General features: G+C 48.9%; 1 protein-coding gene across 1 annotated transcript in view; it reads left to right on the forward strand.

Annotated features, from left to right (window-relative positions):
• The first annotated feature begins 2,351 nt into the window (after window positions 1-2,351).
• LOC118632089 (cadherin-23) overlaps window positions 2,352-19,276 on the forward strand; it is a 335,260-nt gene continuing 318,335 nt past the window's right edge. Inside the window, exon 1 of the mRNA XM_036264847.1 lies at window positions 2,352-2,748. The gene's annotated coding sequence lies outside the window, so the exon portion shown is untranslated. The remainder of the gene's footprint in view (window positions 2,749-19,276) is intronic.

The following is a 19,276-nucleotide window of genomic DNA, read 5'->3' on the forward strand; positions in this document are numbered from 1 at the left end:
GCCTCTCACACTCAATATGTCCCAAGGAAACTCTTGCTCATCTTCCCTTGGTGGCCTTCCTCCCAAGATCCCATCTCAAGGGACAGCACCTTGTCCATCTACTTCCACAAGCCAGAAACCCGAGGGTCTTCTTGATACTTATGTCTATCTCACCCCAGAATCACTGCCTCTCCAAGTTTTGTAGATTTTTGTCACTTCTCTCTACTTCTGTCACTATTACCCCAGTCCAGGCCTCTGTCACCTGAGGAATTCAATAGCCTACAAAAATGTGAGCACCAAGAGGGCAGGGGTTTGGATGTCTTCACTTGGTGTGTGTGAGTCTTGTTCACTGATGTATCCTAAGTGTCTAGATTCACAATGGTTAGCCTACTTTTTCTGTGAAGAGTCAGATAGCAAATATTTTGGGTTTTGTGGGACATACAGTCTTGGTTGCAAATCTTGAACTCTGCAGTTGTAGCATGAAAGGAGCCATAACTGGATGGGCATGTTGGTGTCCCACTAAAACTATTTACAAAAATGGGTGGCAGGATAGATTTGACCAGAAGTCTGCAATTTGCTGACCTCATGATCTAGAAAAGTTTCTGGCACACACTAGATGACAAGTACATATTTGGTCTCCTCTTATCATCTACTATCTCCAAATTAATTCCCTATTTTTCCAACAATAAATTAGATCATGACATTCCCATTCCTCAATCTCCATCTCAATCACCTGCTTCAAAGCCTCAACTCTTAGGATAAAGATCAAACCAGCATTAAAGCCAGTATGCCCTAAACAGTCTGGCCCCTGCTCCTACTTCAGCTCACTATCTTTCCCACCCTCACTCCCATATATATGCCAGCTCCTTCCCACCACAGGGCATTTGCACATGCTGTTTCTCTTCCCGAAAACTCCACTCTCTCTTTCCATTGCTCATCCTTCAGATCTCAGATCTTACCTCCTCCAAGAAGTCTTCCCTGATCCCTTTGGCCAAATGCCATTAAAACACTCTTCTTCCTAGCACTGATCTGGCTGTAATTTTACCTGTTTATGTGTTTCATTGATTAACGTCTGGTTCCATTAGAGGAGCGCCAGGAGGCACAAGGACCAAGCCTGTTTTGTCCTTTGTTCTCACAACCTATTTCAGTTAGCACATAGTAACAACTAAGAATGAATGAATGAGCGAGTGAATGAATGATAGAGAACTGGAGCTTTGAAGTCGGACAGTTTCTAGGTTCAATACCTGACTACCATGCAAGCAAGTCGCTTGCCTCCCTAAAGCCCATTTTCTTATGGTAAAACCATGATAATGACAGGACCTACCAGAAAAACTGTGCTGAGAATAGATGAGTTAAGGTGGGAAAAGTCTCAGCCCAGAGCCTGGCTCCAGGCAGCTATTGTCAATATGTTGAATGCAACAGTGACAGGTCCAGAAATCCTGCCATATGAGAAACAGTTAAAAGAACTCAGAATGTTTAGCCTGGGGAAGTAAAGATAAAGGTCAAGGAATGACCCTCTTCTACTCCCGGAATAGGACTGCTTCTGAATCCAGAGGTCTGGAAAAGTCAAGAAGTTTCTATCACTATAGGGTGTAAAGAGAAGTTGAGAGACCATTATTCAAGGTGCTGCAGAAAGGTTTCCTGCATGGGTGAGGGTGCTCAGGTGACCTCAAGGGTCTTTCCGATCCGAGGTCCTTCACTGTGAGCACTTGGAGGCATTTTGGGCTTGACGGAGGGAGCGCGTGCAGACGGGAGCACACGGTTGGAGTGGGTTTGAGAGAAGCGCGGCCCAGCAGCCCCAAGGACCAACCGGAGGGGCCTAGCTCCACTCGACACAGCGACTCAGAGCAGAGAGGGGGCGCTTAAAGCCAACAGATGGCTGAGGCTCACCTCGGCCGCGGTTAGGCTCGCTGGCCTCTGCTTCCCAGGAGCGTTTCCCGATCCGCCGAGGCGCGAAGCGGTCGGGAGGTTGGCAGCGCCTCGACCACTCTGGGTGCCCCTGTCCGGGACGGCTGGCGGCCCTGCGGGGCACGGCTCCAGCACGCACCTGAGGCCACTTTCGCGGGCTTCTCCCTGGCCCCGTGGAGGATTCGTCGAGTTACCACAGCAGCCGGTGCCATGACATCGGCAGAGGGCAGCTTCGCCGGCACTGAAATATTCATGCCCTGAGCGCGCGGCCAGGGGCCAGGCCCGCGCCCTTCCAGCGGTCCGGGTCCCCGCGGGGCGCCGGGACGCTGGCGGCCCATCCTATAGGGGTGGCCAAGGCGAGACCGGCGGGCGGGGCCTGGGCGAGGCGGGAGGTGAAGGGAGGAGCGTCAGGAGGCGGGGTCTGGGTGGCGGGGCCGAGCGGGCGGAGGGAGCGAGGGAAAGTTGATCGCGCACTTGAGCGGCGGCAGCAGCTCAGGAGAACCGGGCGCGGGTGCGGGCGCGAGGCTCGGCGAGAAGACGCGTCCGACGGCGGCCGGTCGCTGAGCCGGGCGGGGCGGGGCGGCCTAGCCCCGGGCATGGAGCTCGAGGGTGCAGAGCCCCGGGACGCTCGGAGCGCGCCTCGCGTGCCTGAAGTTGCAGCCAGCAAGCGGCGACCGGCGAGCGGACGGCCCAAGGGGACCCCGGAGCGGCTGGCGCGCCGCCGATGAGCCTGAGCCTGAGCCTTCGCACCGGCGGCGAGACGCGGCGGTGGCCAGCGCCGGAGCAGGCGGCCCGTGGGGGCCGAGCCGGAGGACCGCGGAGCCCGAGGCGCGGCGCGGCGCCTCCCCGCACACGCACACGGTACCAGAGCCGCGCACCGCCCTTTCCCTCCCCGCTTCCCTCGCGTTCAACGCGCGGTGGGCCTGCCGCGCGGCGGGAAAGTTGGAGCAGCGGGGTTGCGACCGCAGCCGCTGAACCACTTGTTCCCGGCGCGGCCAGCCCCCGCGGCGAGCACCGGGGCCTCCTTCCATCCCGGTCCCTGGCCGGGGCCAGGCGCGCGGCAACTTTGCTTCCCCGGAACTCCAGTTCCCTCCGCGTTGGCTTTGGGGGGACAGGCACTCACTCCGTTCCCCATCCCGGTTCCTGGACTCGCAAACGCGCGAGCGCTTGCCACCCCCTCCCCGGCCCCCCGCAGAGGATTTGGGCTGGTGAAGGCGAGAATTTCGGGGATAAAGAGGGCGTCCGGATCCATTCCCGTCCCCTTCTGCGCCCTGGATGCCCGTTTGGACCGTGAAATGGGGCGGGCTGCACCCTCGCCACGGATGGGCAGTGGCGTTTGAGGGACCTAAAGTCCCGTAGCTCTCCCCTGCCCTCATCACCTCTCAGTGCCCGCAGGGGACCGACCCCGGAGGACTCCTGTAACCTCGCCAATCGGGACAGGCCCTGGGAAGACGCTCCCCTCGCGGAGCAGGGAGCCTGTGCGGCTCGCACTTCACCTCCCGAGTCCCCTGGCAGACCGCTGGCGGTGTTGGCTGTCCCCGGGGGCCTGCACGCGCGTCTCCCCTGCAGGTCAGCCCGGGACGGGTGCAGAGCTCGTGCGTTCCAAGGAGGTGACGGCGCCAGCCGGCGGGCACTGGGTCCCTTGCCTTCCCAGAGCGGCCACCCAGAGCCTCTGCGCTGCGAGCGGAGATCCGGTGCCCTCGCCCGCTGGCCGCCTCCCCGCCGACCCCAGCACCCTACCCTGGTGCTGCCAGTGGCCCAGCAGGGGGAATTAGCCTTTTCCAAGCAGTAACACACCCCTACTCTCCCCGGTCATTCAGAAAGCAACACCTGCCTCTTTTGTGTACTTTGCCCGCCGGACCAGAATGAGCTTGACCCTTGCTTTTTTATTTTTTTTATTTCGAAATATGCTGAAGGGGCACATGAGGATTATGTGTGTGTGTGTGTGTGTGTGTGTGTGTGTGTGTGTGTGTATTGGGTGGAGTCAGACCCTTGTATAGGGAAGAATTAGGCTGGGCTTGAAGAGCCTGGTGGGGACCAGGTGCAAGGTGCTGATGAGTCAGCCCATGGTGGGAGAGCTGGCTTGGAGTTAATGTTTGGTTCATGGTGTAGGGGTAGGCACACTGTGGTCAGCACCCATGTGGGTGGGGGACCACCTGTCACTACCCAGGAGGGGCTGGGAGGGGGCCTCTTAGCTGGGCAAATGGGAATGCTTGGTGCTATTTCCGCAGGGCTGGGGAGGGTCAGAAGGCAGAATGCCTGTATGGCAGGAAGCAAGAGTATCCTGTGGCCTGGAAAGGTGGCACCGCAGAAGTGATTGGTGTGAACCCGAAGGCTCTGCTGTGGGTGGTGGAGGAGAGCAGTGAGTGGGTGGGAGGCCCAGAACTGGCATCCTGGCCTTATCTGGGCTGGGCCCCCGTGCACATCTGTCTTGGCCTTCTTGACCCCCAAATAGCTGGTCTGCTCACATCTGCTTAACAAAGGGCTTAATTTGAGGGTTATATAGACAGATGGTTGCCTCCCAAATAGCTCCCCCACCCAACAAACTACCTTACCTGCAATTTCACCATTTGAGATTCATTTCTACGAACTGAATATTTTAAAGGGCACCTTTCTGAAGTCCTAATTTAAAATGCCCATACTTCTGGAAGGTGCAGGTCTAGGGGAGCTTTGCTGCTCTGAGCGTGGCCTGTGGCCATGCAGCATTAGCAGCACATGGGAGCTGGTTGGAAAGGCAGGTTCTCCAGCCCCACCCCAGGCCTCGTGAAACAATCTGTATTTAACAAGATCCTTTAAAAAATTATCTTTATCACTGAAAATATTACAGACGTCCCTCCTTTTTCCTTGAGCGATTTGTTTGCTCAGTAAAGTTTGGGAAGCCCGGGTCCACAGGACCTTCTAGGGAACGAGCATTTCACATCCTCTTGGTGTGGGAAGAGTGTCGAATAGTGTGGTAGATAAGAACGGAAGGATGAGAACAAGACTAGAGCTTCTTTTTCTGCATGGTTGGGTTAATAGTCCACTGCTGTCAGTGCTCGGGGCTACCCCCTGCTAATGCCCAGAGGCATCTGTGTTTGGGGGACCTTTAAGCAGATTCAAGTAGCAGCTCAGCTTTCTGTGCAATTAAAACATTGTGGTGTGTGCTGCATACGGGCCAGTAGGAAATGGGCAGAGGGGCCAAGGTATCCGGGAAGTGGATGTGCTGCTCTGCCTTTAGGAGGCCTGGGGCTGGGTAGATGCTGTCCCTCAAGGGGAAGCAATTGAGTAACTGTCCTCCACATCATCTGTGCCTCCCAGGTGGGTGGATGACCCACTGGTAACAGCTCTCAGCAGCCATAGGACTTAGGCAAAGGCAGCGGCATAAATTCTAATTTGGGAGAGCCCACATAAGAGAGGATACTGACCAAGCCCCGCGCCTACATCTCAGCTGGCTGGATATCTCACTTTTGCTGCCCTGGGCCCATGGGAGGCCTCTAGCCTGAGGATGATGCCAAGGCATGGTGACAAGTCACTTGCTGGTCGTCAAGAGGAATAATGGCAACCATGAAGCCATCAAGGCTGGCCTGAGAATGGGGACCTGAAGACTTTAGAGGGATTTGGATCAGAGGCCCGGTGAGGCCAGTGGTGCCGCAGGTGTAAGGTCAGGCATGATTCGTGCCTCCCAGCTTTGCCGCAAGAGAACTGCCCTTCCCTTAGGCTGGCCTCTCTGCCAGGGAGAGGGCCAACCCCATCAGAGTGCACCGTGGCCAAGAAGAGCTGTGGGAGCCATGGAGCAGCAGGGGCATGGGCGTTATGAACAGCAGTGCTAATGAGACAGCTTTCCTTCACCACTGAGTTAAAAATTAGTAAGTTAATAAGCATCTTACTATTTTTTTGATCCTGAGTTTTAAAAAAATTCAGTTTTAAAATGTAAAGATGGTTTTTAATATAAATTTAATTGCCTTTGAACTCATTGGTTTCAAAGCCAGTTATAGTGATTTGTTTTGTTTTTAATTCATTTCTTTTTATTTTGAGCCTTGATTTGAGTTTTTCTTGGCACTGGGGCAGTCCTGTTTATCCATTCCTATGTGAGCAAGGTCATTCACAGTTTGGACCTTTCTCTATGGGTTATTTCAGGAGGGGAGTATTTTGCCTCCAGTAGAAAAGAAGTGGGATCAGAACATGCTCCCCTGTGCCCAGCTTCATGTGCTTATGTGAGTAGTACTGATGCTTCTGGGGGTCACCTGACTCCTGAGGGGGGGGGTAGCCTCTGTGGAGGTGCCTCCCTCCCTTTCTCCCTCCCTCCCTGTCCTGCCAGGAGGCCATGTACTGCTCCAAGTGGTCTGGCTCCTCCTGTAGACAGTGAGCTTTAGCACCAGCTGTGTCTTATTCCTTCTTGCAGCCCAGGGCCGCCATGCAGGCCGAGTGGGCGCTCAGTGTTATTGGCTAAATGGGCCATTGCCAGGTGATGGCTCCACTACCACCCAGCCCCATCGCCGTGGTCATTAATACCAGGACACTTGGTGTGCCAATAACCAGTGTGAACTATTCATGTTGGTTTCTTTCAAGACTGAGCAACTGATGTCCGTCTTGCCATATTCTGGGCTTCTGGAGTGCACACCCTTGGAGGAGAGGGCTCAAGCTCACACGCCCAGAGGGGCCAGGAGGCGGAGCAAAGAGTAGAGCAGGGCCAAACAGAAGACAATGGGGACCGGCGGGGACTGCAGAGAACTCTCTGAGTGAAGGCCCCATCTAGAAGGACCAGCTGCGGGTGAACCCGTCTGTGAGAGAAGCCAGAAGAATGGTTTCCCCAGAGTGTAGTGACGGGCTCCGGGGTGCTTCTGGCGCACTGGACATTCCTACACCTTGATCCGAATATCTGCAGCAGTGGCGAGTGATCATTTGTGCAGAAGAGAATTCAGAAAAATTAAAGCATTTATGGGCCATATTTATTTTGGTTCAAAATGAAAATAGCTTTATTGAATCCCATAGGGCAGAAAATGCATATTCTTACGCACTTTATTGGCTAGAACGGTATCAGTGAGAAGCTTGGCGTATTTAAGAAGTAGCCAGATGGAGACAGCTTTCTAGTCTTTCACTGTGAAATTTAATCTGGTTCTTTCCTGGGGAGTAGGGCAGGCTGCAGCCACTGCTCTTTGCTGGGCTGTATATTTGGGTCTCGGGATTCACGTGTTTGGGGCTGCATCTGACCCCCGCCGTGAAAGTCTGTATTGCCAAGGGGAATGGGAATATCAGAGATCTGTCCTCAGCCTCAGGGGCCTCAAGCGTTGGTTATTATTGTGATCATAAACCCATTCCCTTTGTGATTTTTGTAAGGCAGGTTGGAGGCAGACAGTGCAGGGACTGAACCTTCCACTCTTGAGCTCTGAAGCCTTGGTCTGGCCTGTAACCTCGCCCAGGCCTTAGTTTTCTCATCTGTTAAATGGAATCATTTTCAGTTACTTCGTGGACTTGCTGTGAACGTGAATAAGCTGAAAACTGCCTAGAAAGCCCTTGTGCAGTCCTGGTCCTCAGGACACCAGCAGAAGGAGCAGCTTTAGTCTCGTCCTTTCGATTGAGTCCCGAGTTAAGTACATTGTATTCTAGCAAAGAGGTGAAACCTATTTTGAGAGCTTGACAATCTGTAAGTCTATAAATTGAATTCTCTCTGAAGATGTGCGTGTGTGTGCAGTTATGGTTATGGTTTTTCATTTTGAATTAGTTACTGACAACATTTAAGAAATAGAATTTTTGCATAGAAATCTAGGTTTCTGGCATCTGACTAGAATGGGCAACGCTAGATCTACGTTCCCAAGTGACAGTTGTTGGTTGGGGCTGCTATGTAGTAACCCCTTTTATTTTTCTGTATTTTCATTTTAAAAATTCTTTGATTGAGGATCATATTAATACAATAAGTTCAACAGATCTTAAATGAAAGTGGTGCGTACACCTGTGTAACCACCCCCTGGGTGATGTTTTCCCAGCACCAGGCAGGCCCCTCGCCTCCTCCCAGGTGGTATTATCTCACACCCAGAGTAACCAGCTTCTGACTTCACTCAGACTTGTCACACACCGGAGTCTAGCCTGCAGTTCTCTCAGGTTTAGGTGTGCCTGTACCTTCTGTTCTCCATGGTTCCCACCATTCCCTGTTGCCTCACATTTGACCTCGTTTTAGTCATTTGCACTGCATCCTGGCCCCTTGAGTCATTTGAGTTTGTGACCTCTATTCTAAGAGCTGAAAGGGTCCTTAGAGAATAGCTAGAACTACCATATTATAGGTGGGGAAACTGAGTCCCAGAGTCAGGGAGTGGGCTTGTTCTAGGCCCTGTCCCTGGGTGCAGTGGGCCTGGATGGTGGCCAATCAAGGGCAGAGCTGTGCTCCTCCTGCCCCAGCATGAGGTGTGCTCAGGAGGCCAGGCAGGCTTTGTCTCCTGGACAGCTGCAGCCGGGCTGGCCCTGCGTTCACAGCCCCCAGAGCCTCCCGCGCTCCGCCTAGGAGGGATGGAGTCTTTCCTGGCAGGTGCCTTCCCGGAGATGCATCTTCCCAAGGCAGGCTGTTAGTGTACGTTTTTCTCTTTAAAGGCCATTCTGCCTTTGGAGAGGACCTAAGATGCCATTTGTGATAAGGGCCCCCTGCACACCACCTTGATTGTGTCTGTTTCTGAAAGAAGGCTGTAATTTGGGAGCCAGTGAAAGCGAGAGAGGGAGGGAGGGAGAGGGGACAGCAGGAGAGAGAGGGAGGAGAGGGAGAGAAGACAAAGGGTGGCTGGGACCATGTCTGGGCATCCATGTATCGCTGGTCCTGTCTCCAGGAAATGCTGACTTTTCCTGGCCTCCCCAGGGCTCCGGTCAGGGTGGGCTGGTGCCCCCAAGGGCTCCCTTTAGCTCTGCCCTGCTTCTCTTCTGTTCTTTGCCTACAGAGTAGAAGCCTTGTTTTCCTGCCCCAGGCTTACCCATGGCTTCACTCTCTTCCCGCCCTCCATGCCTCTTCTGCTCTGCTCTGCCCTTGCCCTGGAAGGAGGCTGATCTTGCCCTTTCCTTCTGGGGCCAGGGGAGCTGATGTCATCTCCAGGAAGCCAGTGATTACAGAGTTCTCAGCCAGGCCACTCTCTGCCCCTTCTGCGGGGTCTGAGCTTTGCCTTCGAGGGAGATGCATGGATGAGCTGGAACACCAGCCATACTCGCACTGGGCGGGAGGTCCTTCCAAACTCGTCCGCGTTTATGTCTTAGGGTCCCGTGTCCAATGTTGGGGAGGCTTTTCATTCAGCCATTCAGTCTACAGTACTGAGCATCGCCTGTGAACCAGGCTCTGTCTAGCTGCTGGGGTTCACGCTGTGAGTTACAGCTGTGCTGTCCAGTACAAACAGAATGTGAGCCACACACTTAGTGTCACATTTCCTGGTAGCTTTAAAAAAGTTGGAAGAAACAGGTGAAATTATTTTTGGTAATGTATTTTTTATTTACCCAAGTATATCCAAAATATGACATTTTAGCACAAATTATGAAGGAGATGTTTTACATCCTTTTTGGTCTTGAGTCTTCAGACTCTGGCCTGTATTGCACATTTACAGCATATCTCAGTTTGGACTTGGCATATTTCAGTGCCCAGTGGCCACATGTGACTGGGGGCTACTGTATTGAACTGGGGGAGTAGATAATAAATAGACACTCATGGCAGTTACAGATGGTCACGGGAGCTCCCCGAGGAAACGGGGTAATTGACATGCTAAAGGCGGACTATAGGGTGATTGGGGGAGGCTTCTTGGGCACTGGGAAGATGTGGTCCTTTGCCATGGACCTGAGCCCTGGCAGGGCTGGAAAGGAGAGTGGGGAGGGGGGGCCCTGTGTCCACAGGCAGCCTCCTTCAGACACCATGCTCACCCAGCACTGGACACCATCTCGCCTCTTCATAAAAGACCCACGCGGGGCTTGGAATGGATACAACGTTCTAGAAAAGCACTTTATCTCTGGGGTGCATGCATATGTGTGTGTTTCCCCATCTTCTCTGCACACTTTCCATGAGAAAGGTAAGGATTGAGTTCATCTTGCATTGCTTTTTACGTTTGGGGGTTGTCCAGCAAGGAGGGAGTTGGCCTGGAAGCGGAGGTTGTTGCAGCAGCCAAGGGGCATTTGGGGTGTGTCGTCTGGGGGAGAGGGTCTGACCTGTTCCAGTTAGGGGGGCCTGTGGTGCCTGGAGGCCCGGCTCCTCTCCCAGACACGGGGAGAGGGACTGGGAGGGCATCTTGGGGCTGGGAAACGTGCCCCTGGGCAGAATGCTCTGAGGCAGGTGGATGCCAACTTTCCACGCTCTGCTGTCTGGACTTCACCTGTGACTCGCCTGGGCCGGGGTCAGCATCGGTGCCCACAGCATCCGGGCAGCTGACCTAGAGCGAGGCCGGCTGGGCAGGCACTGTGGCGGGCTGCACATGCTCGCCCCGTCTGGAGGGGGCGCCTCTGCTGCCATGCTTACCTGTGGTTGTTAAGCAGGTCAGGACGCGTGTGGCCAGACATTTCGATTTTTCTAAATTATCTAGAAATCCAGATTAAAAAAAATGGTTTTCTTACTTTACATGTTAGCAACTAATTCAAACATTTAAAAACACCAGAAGGCCGTTCATTTATTTATCAAGTATTTATTGAGCCCTCAGTGTGTGCCCGGCGCCGTCAGAGGCCCCTGCCCTTGTGGGACGCACATTGCAGGGAACAGCCTCCAGCAAGCCGAAGTGGGCCACGGATGACCAGTTAAGTGTGACCTCTGTCACAGACTCAGAGTGTCGGGCTGGCAGTAATAATGGGAAACGTTTATTAAGCACTTGCTGTGTGCCAGGCCCTGGGGTTAACACATCCCATACGGTCTCCACTTTGTCCTGAGAACAGCCCTATGAGATGGGGCCTGCTGTCACTTGTATTTTACAGATGCAAACTCTGAGGCACAGAGAAGTTCAGCAGTTCCCCCAGAAGCACCTATGAAGGAGGTGGGGTGGAATTTGGTTCACGGCCGTCTGACTCCCTAACCTTTGTTCCCCACCCTGCACTGCACTTAGAGAAAGCCAGGGCCACATCCCTAACTATACTGATGCAAACTGCCCAGCAAGGACAAGGGGCCCACCTTGGGTCTGCACAGGGGTGGTGACAGGGCTGGACTTGCAATCCGGGCCAAGTATGTCTCGTGCTGTCTGGACTCACCTGTGATGGACCCTGGGCTGGGGTTGCTTATTCAGGTGCCTGTGGCATTTAAGAGAGGAGGCTGGGCAGTGATTTAAATGTTCATGGCAGTGAACGAGGGGGACATCTCATCAGCTTAGAAACTACAGATCATTGACCCTGACCAGGTTGCCCCTCTCTGACAAGGTTGCCCCTCTCTGACAAGGCCATATACTCCAGAACTCTCTGTACTTGCTTGGACCTGGGGACCCAAGCCAGACCCCCAGCTCTTCCCACCAGTCAAACCAGGGCCTCGAATGCAACGACTCCTATGATTAATGCCAGCCTGCACCTTTCTGCCTGCCATTGGCCAGGCTGGCCGGTGAGCTACCCTCGGTACTTCTGGCCAAGTGACCTCAGCCTGGACTCGGGCCTGCCGAGAAGCCTCCCTGGAGGACCGCAGAGTCATTGTAGCTCCCTCGTGTGGTGTGCGCACGGAAAGCGTGGGGCGGGGCGACAGGTGCGAGCGGTGAAGAGACACCCCTGAAGCACGTGGAGGCTCCAGTCACAGTCCTTGTGTTGACGCAAGAGCTTTAACTCTCCGAGCAGTGAGAGCATCTGTGGTTTCCTCATCTGTGAAGAAGTGGGGAAGCCTTCTGGCCAATCCAGTTGATTCAGGAAGTGGGGGGCTCTCTTGAGGTGTATGACAGTGCTTGGCAAAATAGACTGTGATATATAGAAATTGCAATACATAAGGAAAGGGATGGATAGATAATGTATTAGTTATTACTATGTATTGTATGTATATATCACTAGTATGATGGCCTCTGTGGGATTTACAAGACGTGATATTGAAATAACATGAACATCTCTAAACACAACGGCAGCGTCTTTGAATGGCTTAATGACTATGCCCACTTTATCAATTTGACACCCACCTTTTGGGGAAAGTGTACAAGTCAACGAGTATTTATTAAGCACCTATGGTTTGCAGAACAGTGTGCAAGGTGCACTAAGGTACAGAGATAGACAAACCGTAGTCTTATTTTTCAGAAGCTCTCACACTTGTTCAGAGGACCATGTTTGGTAGAGCCAGTTCAGAGTGTGTGTGTGTGTGTGTGTGTGTGTGAGAGAGAGAGAGAGAGAGAGAGAGAGAGAGACAGAGAGAGAGAAGGGGAGGTAGCTCCCTTTGGAAATTTCAGCATCTCCTGCCTGGCTCAGCCAAGGTTTTCCTTCTTTGCTCTTCCTCACTGACCCCAAAGCTCTCCCCTTCCCCTCGAAGTGCCCTGTGACAGGTGCTGGGTGAGTTAGCACAGGGATGGCTGCATCCTAGGAAGGGGACAAGAAGGACATGGGGTGTAAAGAGTGGGGGCTGCCCTAGGCTAGCCCTGCCGGCCAAGCTACCCTGCCAAGCCGAGGCCGAGGGCTGTTGGAAACTGGAGCTCAGGCTGGAAGAAGGGGGCCCATGAATAATAGAGCGGGAGGGAGGCTGTTAACTAGGTGACCTCGTTGCACCTGCGTGTTTCACAGCTTCCCAAGGAGCCACTGTGGGGGCCCGGGTGTCAGGCGAGGGCAGAGGGGAATGGGAAAGGCCAGGTGGAGACACAGCCTCTCTGTTTTCTCCTTACTTTCCTTTCAGCTGTCTGGCTCAGAAGTTCTTTGTACTAACAGTGCCCCCTCCTTCTGGCTTTGACCCAGATGGCCTTGGCTGGGTGTGCGCATGTGCGTGTGCGCGCTCCCACACAGGTGCTTGAAGCTGGCGCACCTGCTACCCCTCAGCTATGGCTGGGTGTAAAGCGTGCTGTGCCGTGCCCCGTAGGCCAGCTTTCCGGGTCTGTTGGCTGGGCTAGGAGTCAGGCCTGCCTCGGTCTCTGGCACAGGTGTGGTGTCGCCTTTGCCAAGGTGGCCGCTCTGGGCTACTTCAGGCCGCCATGGAAAACGCAGGCTCCTGGGCAGGACTCCCAAGGCTTTGGCCTCCGACAAGGGGAGCACCGTTTGATGTAAGTGGGGGGCAGGTACCTGACTTTTTCTTCTTATGCTGTGGGGTCTGTCATTTTAAGTGTTTGTCCCTGGAACCAGGCTACAGCAGCCCAGACCTGGCACAAAGGAGCCTTTGTACCCCTTGGACCCCCAGGAAAGCAAAGACAGTCTCTGGGAAGAGATGAGGGCCTCATTAGGACAAAGCAACAGGAGATGAGCTCAGATTGCAGCAGCAGCAGAGCTCAAAGGCAGACGCAAGGAGAAACTGGTTGCACAATGTGTCTGATGGGGGATAGAGGGTGGTGAGATGCTGGAGTTCCTACCCAGGAGAAACTGGCTTTACCTTCCAGGGAGCTGTTTCCAGACTCCTGGCCTTCATGTGGGAAACAGAGGGTCCCTGGCCAGTGCTGGGAACGGGAACAGGGGCCCCCGCCTCTACTTCTTCTTTGTCTTGAGTGCTGTTAGCAGGGGCTTGACCGCTGAGAAGGTCTCCGGTCCTCCTCCCTAGAATTGGGAAGGGATTGCCCCCCAAGCCCATGCTTGCAGCTCAGCTTGCTTCCCCAGGCTTAGGAGCCCAGGCCCAGGGGCCCGGACCTGCCTGCTAACCTCTAGTTTTAGAACTAGGCCTTCCTGGGGTATTTACCTCCATATACACCTCATCTCTTTCCACAGACAGATAGACACATCTCTTGCCTGGAAGAGATGGGAAGCATCTCTCCATGTGAGCCCAGTCTGGGTGGATGTAGCCAGGGCTTCAGGCACCAGACCATCCAGGATTGAAGCCTAGCGTTTATAATTACAGTTGTATGACCTTCCTCAATTTAATCCTTCTGGTCTTCATTTTTCTCTTCTGGAAAATAAGAATGATAATAGTACCTACCTCAGAGGGTTATTGGGAGGGGTAACTGAGTTACTGCATGTAAAATACTGAGAAAAAGCACCTGCCGTATAGTGAATGCTGTTATTCTCAGCTAATGGTTATTGCTATGCCTGTTACCCTCAGCTCCTGATTCTTGAGGCTCAGTCTTGCAGGTTGCCTGGCATGGGTGGTGGTGCTGAGGAGTAACCATGAGAAAGGCTGTGTAGGTTGAAAGGAGGTGATGGCATGGGGAGTGGGCACACTTGGAAGTCTTCACGGAGGAAGAGGCCCCTTTGCCCAGAGGCTGTGGCTTCTTTCTGTGCCCACTGGCACTGTGCCCCTCTGGTAGGAGGGCAGGAAGGGAGGCGGGGAAGTATATGGTTAGTAGCGCTGCTGGTGCCAATCCAATGGGGACTTTTTAGTCAGCTTTTTAATTGAAGACAAGTGTGCAAATCATGTGTGTACAGTTAGATGATCACAGAGTGACCACTCCCATACGATCACTACCCAAACCAAGAAAAAGAAAATGGTCAGAAGCCATCTCCCTGTCCACAGTCCCAAAGGCAACCCCTGTCCTGACTTCTAATGTCATACAATCATTTTGTCCGTTCTGACCTTTGAGGAAGTTGGATCATACAGCATGTTCTCTGTGTGATATTTTCTTCCTCTCAAATTCTTTGTGAGATTCATCCTGCTGTGTTTAGTTACGTTTGTTCTCATTACTGTGTAGTAGTCCATTGTGTACATATACTACAATGTACCCATTCTACTGTGGATAGACAATTGGGTTTTCTCCAGTTTTTGACTGTTAGGAAAAAGGCTGTAATGAACGTTAATTATGTGTTTCTTTTGGAGTACATATGTATATGTGATTCTGTTGGGTATATTTGACCCTCCTTGTAGCAATACAAGCTCAATAGTGTAACCACTACAGTTTTACATGTGCGCTCTTGCTATCAGTGGTATAACTCCTCCAGGTTCGTGCTTCTTCAGCACTTTCGCTTACTTTCGGCACTTTGCTTTTCCGTATAAATTTTAGGATCAGCTTTTGAAATTCCACAAAAACCCTGCTGAGATTTCATCATGACTGCATCACAAATATATAGGCCCATTTGAGGAAAATTGACATCTTTACAATATTGAGTTTCTGATCCATGAATGAGATATATTCCTCCATTATCCTAGGTCTTAACACATTTCAAGAATGCGTTTTAGTTGTCTCTGTAGAGGTCTTACACTTCTTTTACTAGACTGAAACCTATGTGTTTTATGTTTGTTGATACTATTATACATGCTATTTAAAGTTTTTTCATTTCTAGTTATTTTTGTCACACAATCATGTTTTCTATAAATAACAATTTTGTATATCCTTTTCATTGCTTGTATCTTTTTTCTTGCCTTATGCAGTGGGACTTACAGCATAATATTGCATAGAGGTGGCGATAGTGCTCATCCTTATTTTTATTCTGGTATCAAGGAGAAACCTTTCAGTATCTCACCATTAAGTATAATGCTTGTTGTAGGTATTTTGTAGATGTCATTTATCAAATTAGAGGCATTTTCTTCTATTACTTTTTTTCATGGTAAAATATACGTAATATAAAATTTGCTATGTTAACTGTTTCTAAGTGTACAATTCAGTGGCATTGAATACACTCAGAGTTCTGTGCAACCAGCACCACTGTCCATTCCCAGAGTTGTTATCATCCCAAACTGAAATTCTGTAACCTCTGAACCTGGTCAACTGTGACTCCCCCTCCCTCTCCCTTCAGCCCCTGGGAACCTCTATCCTATTTTCTGTCTCTATGAATTTGCCTATTTTAGGTATCTCGTGTAAGTAGAATCATACAATATTTGCCTTTATGTGTCAGGCTTATTTCACTTAGCATGTTTTCATGGCTCATCTATGCTTATCATGTACCTGCATTTCATTACGTTTTAAGGCTGAATCATATTCAGATTTATGTATATAGCATACTTTGTTTTATCCATTCAGCTGTTGATGGACATCTAGGTTGTCACATTTTGACTATTGTGAATAATGCTGCTATGAACATTGGTGTACGAGTATCTGTCTGAGTCCCTGCTATTAGTTCTTTTGAGTATATTTCTAGGAGTGCAATTCCTGTATCATATGGTATTTCTACATTGAGCTTTGTGGGGAACCATCGTACTGCTTTCTACAGTGGCTGCTTGGCTGTGTTACCCGCCAGCAGTACACAAGAGTTTGTCTCTTCTTATCTTCACCAACACTTGTTATTCTTCGTGTTTTAATAATATCTATTCCAATGGATATAAAGGGATATTCCATTGGGATTTTGTATTTTCCCAGTCGCTAGTGATGTTGAGTATCTTTTCCTGTGGTCATTGGCCACTGTACATCTTTGATGGAGAAATGTCTATCAGGTCCTTTGCCTATTTTTGAATTGGGTTGTTTGATTTTGTTGTTGAGTTGTAAGAGTTCTTTATATGTTCTGGATATTAATCCCTTATCAGATATATGGTTTATAAATATTTTATCCAATTCCATAGGTTGCCATTTCCCTCTGTCGATTGTGTCCTTTGATGTATACAAATTTAATTTTGATGAGATCTAATCATTTTTTTATTATTGTTGCCTGTGCTTTTGGTGTCATAGTCAATAAATCATTGCCAAATCCAATGTCATGAGGATTTTCCCCTAAGAAGTCTATAGTTTTAGTTCTTACATTTAGGCCTTGATCCGTGCTTAGTTAATTTTTATGTATGGCGAAGAGTCTAACTTTACTCTTTTCCATGTGGATATCCAGTTTCCTCGGCACTACTTGTTTAAAAGACTGTTCTTCCCCTATTGAATGGTCTTGGCACCCTTGTAAAAGGCTTGTCAACCATATATGCAATGGTTTATTTCCACGCTTTCTATTTTATTCCATTGATCTATGTTCCTGTCCTTACCTGTCAGTACCACACTGGTTGTTTTTTGTTTTTTGTTTTTGGTGGTAGTTGTTAATCCTCACCAGAGGATATTTTTCTACTGATTTTTTTTTAGAGAGAGTGGAAGGGAGGTAGGGGAGAGGGGGAGAGAGAAAGAGAAACAGACCCGAGAGAGACATAGTGATTGGTTGCCTCCTGCATGATTCCAACCAGAGCCGGGGATCAAACCTGCAACCCAGGTACGTGCCCTTGACAGAGAATTGAACCCAAGATCCTTCAGTCCACAGGCAGATACTCTAACTGTTGAGCCAAACCAGCCAGGGCAGTACCATACTGTTTTGATTACTATAACTTTGTAACTATGTTTGAAAGCAGGAAGTGTGAATCCTCCAACATTCTTCTTTTTCGAGATTGTGTTGGCTATTTGGGGTCCTTTGAAATTCCATATAAATCTTATGATGGGCTTTTCTATTTTTACAGAAAACACCACTAGCATTTTGATAGAGATTGCATTAAATCTGTATATTGATTTTGGTAGTATTGTATTTTAACAATATCAAGTCTTCCAATCCATGAACATGGATGTTTTTCCTCTTATTTATATCTTTTTAAATGTTCTTCCAGCAATATTTTGTAGTTTTCAGTGTACAAGTCATTTGCCTCCTTGGCTAAACTTATTCCTAAGTATTTTGTTCATTTTGATGCTATTGTATAAAAGGAATAGTTTTCTTAATTTTCTCTTCAGGTTATTCATTGTTATAGAAATGCAACTTATTTTGAGGGTGTTGATTTGTATCCTGCAACTTTACTGAATTTATTTATTAGCTCTAAGAGTTTTTAATGGACTCTTTAGAGTTTTCTGTATGTAAGATTATGTCGGTAAATGGAGATAATTTTACTTCTTCTTTTGCAATTTGGGATTGAAAATTTATTGCCTTATTGCTCTAGCTAGAACTTTCGATACTATGTTGAACGGGAGTAATAATAGTGGGCATCCTTGTTCTGTTACTGATCTAAGGAAGTCCTTGGCCATTGAGTATGATGTTAGCTGTGGACTTTTCATATGTGGCCTCTTCTATTCATTTTTGCTAAGAGTTCTTATCATAAATATGTGTGGAATTTTATCAAATGCATTTTGCATCTATTGAAATGATCATGTAATTCTTCTTTTTTTATGTTAATGTAGTGAATTATACTGATTGATTTTCAAAAGTTAACCAACCTTGCATTCCTGGAATAAATCTAACTTTGTCATGATGTATTATTATTTTCATAATTCCTTGTCTGCTATTGGAATAGCTATACCAGCATTCTATTGTCCATATTTTGCATAGTATATGTGAATTATTAATATGTTATTTAAGTTTTTTTTTTTCATCTGTGTTTATAAAAGAGATGGACCCGTGATTTGCCTTGTGATACTCTTGTCAGATCATAGCACCAAGTTATGCTGACCTTTTAACACAAATTGGATACTGTTTCTTCTTTTTCTGTTTCTCTGCAGGATTTTGAATGAGATTTGTGTTATTTTTTCCCTTAAATGTTTAGGAGAGTTCAATTGAGAAGTTATGTGAGCTTATATTTCTTAGTAGGAAGGTTTTTGAGTACAATTTCAATTTCTTTAGTAAAAATAGGACTATTTTATAATTCTGTGTTTTTGTGTGTCAGTTTTGGCAAGTGGATTTTTTGAGGACCTTATCCATTTATAAAAATCTTTAAATGAATTGACAAAGATATTTATACTGTCTCCTTTACTGTCCTCTTACAATCTTTATGCTCTATAGAATTTGCAGTGTTACTTTCTTTCACAAGCATGTTATTAGTAATATGTGCCTTCTCATTTTGTTCATTGTCTTGCTGGTCACTGGGCTTATCAATGTTGTTAGTCTTTTCAAAGAACCATCTTTTAGTTTACCAATTTTTGTCTATTTAATGTTGTTTTCTCTTTCATTACTTTCTGCTCTTATTAGGAATTTTTAAAGTTTCTTCTACTTTCTTTGGGTTTAATTTACTTCTTAAAATGCTTTTTGAGATAAATGCATAGATTATTTTTTTCTAAAATCTGCATTTAAGGCTATAAACTTTCCTCGAAGCACAACCTTTATACTCTGTCACACATTTTGATGTCATATTTTCATTGTTGTATGGTTCAAAATATTTTCTAATTTCTGTGGTAGTTTCTTCTTTGATTTATGGTGGTTTTTTTTTGGTGGTTGTTTTGTTTTTAAAGAAATGCATTGCTTCATTCTCACACATGTGGGGATTTCCTAATTTTTCCATACTTTTTTTTTAGCTTAATCTGCTGTGATCAAAGAATGTATTTTGAATACTCTCAGTTCTTTGAAGTGTGTTGAACGTTACTGTATGGCTCGGGCGGTGGGTTTTGTGGACTATCCGTGGCCTCACCAGGATGTGTGCTCTGGTGTCCACATAGTGCCTGGCTGCTCCCTTGCCGTCCTGCTCTGCTCCTGTCGGGTTTCCTGGTACCAGTGCTCTCAACCAGTCCTTCCAGGG

The sequence above is a fragment of the Molossus molossus genome, unplaced genomic scaffold (assembly GCF_014108415.1).
Source record: "Molossus molossus isolate mMolMol1 unplaced genomic scaffold, mMolMol1.p scaffold_m16_p_17, whole genome shotgun sequence".
Taxonomy (NCBI): domain Eukaryota; kingdom Metazoa; phylum Chordata; class Mammalia; order Chiroptera; family Molossidae; genus Molossus; species Molossus molossus.